The 7,807-nt window shown below is 55.7% G+C and overlaps 1 non-coding gene across 1 annotated transcript; it reads right to left on the bottom strand.

The window, feature by feature from the left end:
- Positions 1-636: 636 nt before the first annotated feature.
- LOC123633622 lies at positions 637-774 on the bottom strand. Its single transcript, XR_006733651.1, has one exon. It is a non-coding gene; the product is annotated as a U4 spliceosomal RNA (small nuclear RNA).
- Positions 775-7,807: the final 7,033 nt, after the last annotated feature.

Here is a 7,807-nt window from a genome sequence, read left to right as displayed (position 1 = left end):
GAAGGGAGTAAAACAGCCTGACCCCACAACTGACCCTAAACACGCCAGTAGGAAATGACGGGGCGGGATGGGCCGAGATAGGAACTGTCACGCGGGAGGAAGGAAAGAGGATGCCCAGCGAGCTCCGCAGAGAGCCAGAGCCGGGAGGAAATCCGGTGGCATCTGGAGTGCGGGTCCTAGCACAGGGACAGCAGATTCAATTTCATATGATAAACATTTAAAACAATAAAAACTTATGAAACATTCTATTAAGGGGTGTTGATAAAGCAAATGAGGAATGTTTAGAAGGTAAGATCACAGTCTCTTATACCACGTACTCTGTGACATTTCAGATGTAAAAATAGTTATTAGAACTTCAAAAGCAGTATTCATTGAGACGGAAGATCATTGTGATCTAGATTTTTGACTCTGCTAATTGAAAATACGTGTCTGCTGAAACATGAAAACAACTTTTTGAAAAATTTACAAACCAAGGCAGTAAAATTTCCATCATTATCGGTCATTTCATCTCTTTGACATAAGACTATTGTAATGTATTTGAAATGCAAAATTTATTATTTTGAAGATAGTCTAATGGTTTTATTGATTTTGTAATTACATATCTAATGTATTTTTTAAATTTATTTTTTTGTTCAGTCCCCACAGAGACTGTCAAAAGTTGTCAATGCCGACGGCACGTCAAGGCACCGTGGCAGGTGTTGGGAAAGTCTTCAATCCGAGATAATCTCGCCTCGGATAATCCTCACTGGCTACGGTCTGCCACTGCGCAAAGCTAACTGCTGTGTTTTACCTAAGATTTCTCATCGAAATCATTTTTTGCAGGCACTAAAAAGAATGTTTGATATGTAGGAAGTGAGTTCGATGAGAAATTTTATATGAAGCACATTAGATATATGTACAAATAGTGTCAGTGAAATTCTATAAAGTATGTTATTTCTGTTTTTATAAAAATTTCCAGGTGCTTTAATTTAGATTGTCTAAAATGACCGTATTCAATTCATCTGGATGGTGCAATAAAGTATGTAAATCAGTCACCTTGTGGCTTTCCCAGGTGAGCTTCGTACTTGTATAACACGTCAAGCAAACAGCCGAAATAATGAAACACTATGTCTGAAGAGCTAGAACAGAAATAACGAAATTTGGAGGAATATTTGCATCTTCATGAGAACCCTGTACAGCTAGAGCTTGTTAGAGCATTTTAAAAAGTATATCCAGATTTATATATTTCCTGCGATAAAAATTGCATTGTGGGAGTGGCTAAACATGGGAAAATTGGCTTTCATAAATACTGCTCTCTAACAGAGACATTAAAAGGTTCTTTAGCGTGACAAGAGAAACACATTCCACTTACTAAAGCAAGGATAAAGCAAGTTCTTGAGTTTGTATTCTTGTAGGCGAGACCCACTCTGACTGTTGTGTTTAAACTTTCAGCCAAGGCAGCCTTCCCTGTCCCACGGGGGCCCTGAGTCTCTTCCCTGGCCTCGTTCTTTTTAATAATACACAATTTTATTTCATGTTATGTTTACTATTTATTTTCTTCACAATGTATTGCCCATTAAGGGTGAAGAATTTGGTCATTGTTGGTTTTGATCACTGAATGTACCTGGAACGGTGCCTCGTACCTGCTGGAGGCTTAATAAGTATTTCTTGAATGAATGAGTATATAAAGAAACATATAAATAAACTATGAAGGTAAAGTAGCAGATGGTATTCGACAAGAAAATAAGATATAAAATTTGACATAAAGACATACAGTAGCTATTCCAAGAGGAAAAGCTATCAGTTTATGTGATAAATGAAAATCCATTTGAGGTTTGGTTAAAATGCATTTGTGGTTTAAAACAACAAAATGAAATGGTAAGGTTTTAAAATATTTTGAATTATAAAACTAGGTCAAATGACATTTGTGGAGCTCTGTGGATAAAGAAAATTCAGGTGACTGACTAAGTGTGGCAGCCCAGTAGCCAGGGTTGCACGGTGGGGGAGCAGTGGGGACGCCGGGTGTGGGGGGCAGTGGGGACGCCGGGTGTGGGGGCAGTGGGGACGCCGGGTGTGGGGGCAGTGGGGACGCCGTGTGTGGAGTGGCAGCCCAGTAGCCAGCGTTGCACAGTGTGGGGGGGCAGTGGGGACAATGGGTGTGGAGTGGCAGCCCAGTAGCCAGCGTTGCACAGTGTGGGGGGCAGTGGGGACAATGGGTGTGGAGTGGCAGCCCAGTAGCCAGCGTTGCACAGTGTGGGGGGCAGTGGGGACGCCGGGTGTGGAGTGGCAGCCCAGTAGCCAGCGTTGCACAGTGTGGGGGGCAGTGGGGACAATGGGTATGGAGTGGCAGCCCAGTAGCCAGCGTTGCACAGTGTGGGGGGCAGTGGGGACGCCGGGTGTGGAGTGGCCACTCTGGTCTGGGTAATTGATCACAGAAATTCCCGTCGCCTTCCCTCCAGCAGAGAAGCTAATGCTCTGGACAAGACGCAGCACAGTTCAGACCCCAGGAGAAGCGTGGGGAAGGGCACACGTGAGAAGGAGGCTTTTCCTGGGGAGACTCGAGGCTAGAGAAGGTGCAGGTCAAAGGAGAACAAGTGTTAGGACCGGCCGGGCGAGGGGTCGGCGGCAGAGTGGACGCTGAGCCATCGGGGAGCTGTCCTCCTGGGGAGCAGGTCGACCCTGACCTCAGCCCCTGTCCCGTGTCTCTGTGCCTGGGGTCTAATCCGTGTGACACGCAGGCGCTGTGCACGCCTGCGTCTCTGCCCCTTCCCTGGGCCAGCCCCTCTGCACTGCTGCCCAACCAGCGGCCACGGGCCTGTTAGTGGCAGACGGACGGATAGGTGAGGGAGGGACAGAGGGAGAGCGGGGAGCCGTGACCTAGTATCTCTGCTGAGGGGTCAGGACAGCGTGATTCAGAGCCAGCCGGGGGGCTGCGTGCCTGGTCCAGAGCCCAGCACCGCGGCCTCACCACACGGCCTTGGGGGACCCTGCGCGCCTCTGTCTCAGGGGTAAGACGTGAGCAGCGGCAGGGCTGTGCTGGGGACGTGGAAAGTGCTGGGCCGGGGCCTGCCGCGTCCCCGTGGCCACCACAACCCCCGCCGACTCGCGGCTGACCTCCCGGCTGCGTGGGCCTCCTCGGCCGGCCGGGCTGACACAAGCACCCACGCCCAGGTCACATGGGCTCTGGGCGGAGGACTGGAAACCAGGGACTGAGCCAGAAGTTTGCATAGTTTCAAAATACTTCCTCACCTTTGACCTTGGCGCTTGGCGGCTGCTCTTGGCGGGAGTGAAAGAGTCTTTCAGAACCGCTGGCAGCTCCCGCCCCGGGCGGCGCTGGCTCGTGTGCCACCTCCCGGGGCCCCAGGTCGGGGTCAGGGCCCTTTCGCTCCGGTCCTGCAGTGCTCGGGCATTCAACCCCCCGCCAACGCGTGCTGAGCACCTCCTGTGTGCGCGTGTGTGGCTCTGGGCTCTGCCACCGTCACCTCACCCCCGAGTCAGGTCTTTCCCACGACGAGCTCACCTTGCTGCTCTGTGCCGGGTGGTCCTGAGGCTTGCCAGGGAATCAGGCTTGGGTTTGGCAGGCGCCAGGCTGGGAACCTTCCAGAACAGTGTGGGAGGCGACTACGGGTGATGCAATGTGGCTCTTGACTCCTTCCTTTCTTCCTTTCTCCTCACGCCCAACCTCAACTTCTTCCCTTGATGGCAGGTCTCCTAACTCCAGATCTGGGCGGACTTGCCTGGGGAGGGTGCAGGGAGTGACACGGACATTAGAAGGTTCCAGAATGGAAACGTGGACATCCCACTGAGCCCTCGAGTGAGCAGAAAGTCTCCGGCAGGGAGTGCAATGACCTCTGCTCCGTGCGTGGCCTGGGCCCAGTGGCCATTCAGCATCTCTGCGGGACACCTCAGCACCGGACGGCCCGTCTGGATTTGGGGTGAGCCGAGCTGAGCAGAGGGACGGGCAGTCTGGACACGGAAGGCTCTGCCTTATCTTCATCTCTCGGTCTCTGTTCCTGAAGCAGACGAGCCGCATCGAAGACGCGGAGAACCCGGGAAGGAGAGAGGCCCCTTCCACGAGCCCAGAGGGCTGCCGTGAAATTTCCCTGAGGCTTGGACGTGAGGACAGTTAAATTGCACATTGAGATGAAAAATTAGCTATAAAACGGCAATAAATGAATCAGAGAAGAGCCAGGCCAGAAAACCTTATGCGGGGTGATGACGAGTGTTTCTCTGTTGGCTCAGTGAAGCTCTGCCCCTGAGCTCCCCGTGCCTGGCACTGCACCCACGGCCACCGCCCCTGTCGTCTCTCGGGAGCCCAAGGCACCCGAGTGTCCGGGGTTCTCAAAGCCTGTGGCCAGGCGGGGCCGGGGCTCGGTGCCAACATCTCTTAGCCTTTACAATGCACGGGCCACCTCTGCCCTCCTCTGGGAGTCCGGGCTGCGCACACTGCGGGAGAGCTGGGAGGGGAGGTATCACTCCTGGTCTCACTGCTGAGGTGACGTAGGCCAAGCCCCCTGCGTGTCCCGTTTGCACCTTTTCAATTCCACTAAGATATTTACATATTGCCAACTCTCTGCAACTGACTCTCACTGCAGCAGCCTCAGGCCTCCTCCCAGCTCCTGGCAGGATAAAGCCGGTGAGCAGAGGGGACCAAGGTTTCAGCTCCACAAATGGCCAGCAAATGAGCTCCCTGGCGCCCCTGCCACAGGGCACCTGCACTAAGTGGGTTTGGGGCTCACAGGAACCCCCTCTGCAGGGAAAGAGTGATGGACGGAGGCGCCATCCACTCAGCCGGGAACTCAGTCTGTTGCTTCCGAAAGACGCGCTTTTCCAGACGACCCGACCGCGGGAGACTCAGCCCCGGCAGAGCCGTCCCTGCCTCACGGTGCCGGAGGCCACGCGTGTGACGGGCGGATCCCTGTGCACCCACCGGGCGTCTTCCATACTTGCAGGTTCCCATTTTATCAGGAGAGAAGTGACCCAGAGTTACTCCCGGGCTCACCACTGACGTTCTAGAACTGATGCTGACTATTCCGGGGGGACTGTTTAAACAGCTGCTGCCACCCGCGATGCGAGAGTGCGATGGGAGCCGAACTAGACTGGCTCCTCACCTACGACGTCAGCAGACGACCAAGAGCGTTGAGAAGGCCCCGCGCTGGGTGTGGCAGGAGCTGTGGGGACCAGGCTCGGGCACGCGTCACACCCATGGGGGGAGCCACTGCCGTCCACATCGGCCCACGTGCAAGACGACACCCGCACAGCCACTCACTGTGGCGCAGTTTGTGATAGCAGCAGGCTGGGGTGACCCAGACGGAAACCCAGGGTCTGCTGGAACGACCTTCAGCTGTAAGAAGAGGAGGAGAAAGATCTCCATGCGCAGACACGGAAAGAGCTTCAGAATATGATGTTCAGTGACGAAGCAACACAGAATCTGCACACAGAGTGGGGACAAGAGTGGCATTGGCGCCTGCGATTCCAGAAGCCAGACCCTGGTACCGACGGTGGGTCGTAAGGGGTGAGGCGGGAATCACACAGATGGGGAAGTGACACGTCTTGTACGCAACTCTGAAGGTCATTTCCATAGCTGAGCATTGTGGAGTGCCATCTAGCTAAGCAGCAAGGTAGAGATTCAGTGACAGTTTGTGACCGAGGTCACACCTCTCTCCCTCTGCCCACGGCATCCTTCAGAGCCCAGCTCAAACGCCAGCTCACCCCGGAGCTTCCGGTCAGGTCTTGTCCCTCCTCCAGCGCCCGCCCCCACCACGCACCGTCGGTGGGTTTGTCACCGCGTCCGTGGCGTGCAGCCTTGTGCGGTGGTAGCTAGCCTGCCCGCCTCCCCCGATTGTGTATTTCTCCAGGGGAAGCCCCTGTGTTGCCCATCCCAGCACTTTGCACAGAGGCAGTGCTGTGACAGGCATCTGTTGGACGGATGGACCGTTTAGGGGACCCCTGAGAAGGGCCCGTCTTCATTGGGTGCTTCTGCGACGTTGCTGGAGACAGGGATTCTCTCTGGGGTGAGCTGCGGTGCCTGGGGGTCCAGGGGGCAAAGGTCAATCTCTGGAGTGCCGTGGACACCCCCAAGCCCCTCTGGGCCACGTTCTGCCAGATCTGGGGGAGCCACGGATGGGGCTGTCTCCCTCTGGCGGCTGAGTCCCATCCTGACCCGGGTTGGGGGCAGTTCTGGTGTCCGGCGTGAGGCCCGTGGCTTCTGCGTTTCCGTTTTCCAACTTCACAACGCGTCTGCACAATCCCACACAGACGGGGAGTTTCATCGGTTAAAAAGTTACATTCAGCTAATGAGAATAAGTAATGAGAATAATGAAGGAGACATGTGGCTTGATCCACGTTTGGTCACCTTGCCGGTCTCTCGTGCTCGCGGAAGCAGTCACGCGGCGTCTCTCTCGTGTGCGAGGCCGCGCCAGGCCCGTCCCTGAGAAGCGCCCCCTCAGCTGCTGCCTGGATTCCCGAGACCTTTTCTCAGCCTTCAGTGCTGTGAATCAGTGTCTCTGCCACTGCGGTTGTGCCGAACCCGAGGCCGGCGGGTAATGGGCGCCGTAGTTGGGGCCTGGGAGGTGTCACCTCTGTGACTGCCCGGGCCAGAACGCCGGCTGTGCCGCCCACTTTTCTCCTTTGGGTGGTTAGTTCTTGGGGTGGCTTGGATCTTGTCTGTACTTTTTCTTCACCACCATTTAAAGGGGGAGCTTAATTGTTTATTTAGCAATAAAGTCTGTGGGGTGAGAGAACTAAAACTCAGCTCCAAGATGAAGGCTGGGCCAGGCCGAGCTTGGCTGTGCGGCTCCGTGGCTGGATGCGTGGGCTGTCGGCGCGGTCAACGCAGCGGGGGTAGGAGTCCACGCAGGGCTGCCCCAGCCTGACAGGGGCAGAGGGAACCCGGATTTCAGCTTCATCTGTCGGACCTGCCTCTGCCCCCAAAGAGACAGCGCCATCTCCCTAATCTGGGCAACTTCCAAGACCCCGTGAAGACTCGCGACTGCTCCTCTCTCGGGAGTCCACGCTCCCTTCCCCCCGAGGCCGCTCCGGCTCTCTGAGACCAGACTGTGGCCAGTGAGCGGGAACTGCAGGCAGCTGCCCCTCCCCTGGCCCCGGCTGGCCCAGGCTCTCCCAGGCCTGCCGGCTTCACCCAGTGCCCTGCCCTCGGGGGAGGAAGACGCGAGAAAGGGGACAATGAGGAAACAAAGCTGTTGACACTGTGGCCCTGCCATCCCCACGGCGGGGCTCAGACGAAACACCTGCCATTCCGGCTTGAATGGAGAACACGCAACACACCTGTGTCACGCTGTGGACCAATCTCTGCATCTGACTGTGGACAGAGTGCGGGATTTCGAGGGCTGCGGCCCCTGGGGGAGTCCCCCGGGTCCACCCGACACCCTGTGGAGCTGTCACCCACCCAAGTGCCTTATGTAACTCACTCCTGAGAGCTCAGCGTGCTGACAGACAGGTCCGGCAGCTCTCCGGGGAGGTGTGAGCTTGTTGCCAGAGCACTGCCAGAAGAGCGGGTTGGTAAACAGCCTGGCGGGCTTGCTGAGCAGGTGGGCAGTTTCAGCTGCTGCGGGCCTGCTGGAGGGCTGGCCTCCCCGCCGCCCCAGCCGGGACCGTCCCTCCCCCCACCAAGGGACTGAGACTCACGTCCCTCCCCACACCGAGGGACTGAGACTCACGTCCCTCCCCACACCGAGGGACTGAGACTCAGTCTGAACCGGAGGCTGCTGCTCACTTGAGCACAGTGAAATTGCAATTTAATCCTCATGAAAGGTGTAGACATTAGGCTGTCGTGGCAGTTTGGATTCTCTCAACTCCTGCAGCAAAG

Source organism: Lemur catta, chromosome 2, assembly GCF_020740605.2.
Source record: "Lemur catta isolate mLemCat1 chromosome 2, mLemCat1.pri, whole genome shotgun sequence".
Taxonomy (NCBI): Eukaryota; Metazoa; Chordata; class Mammalia; order Primates; family Lemuridae; genus Lemur; species Lemur catta.
The sequence above is the reverse complement of the archived record's forward strand: the minus strand, read 5'-3'. Positions and strand labels throughout refer to the sequence as shown.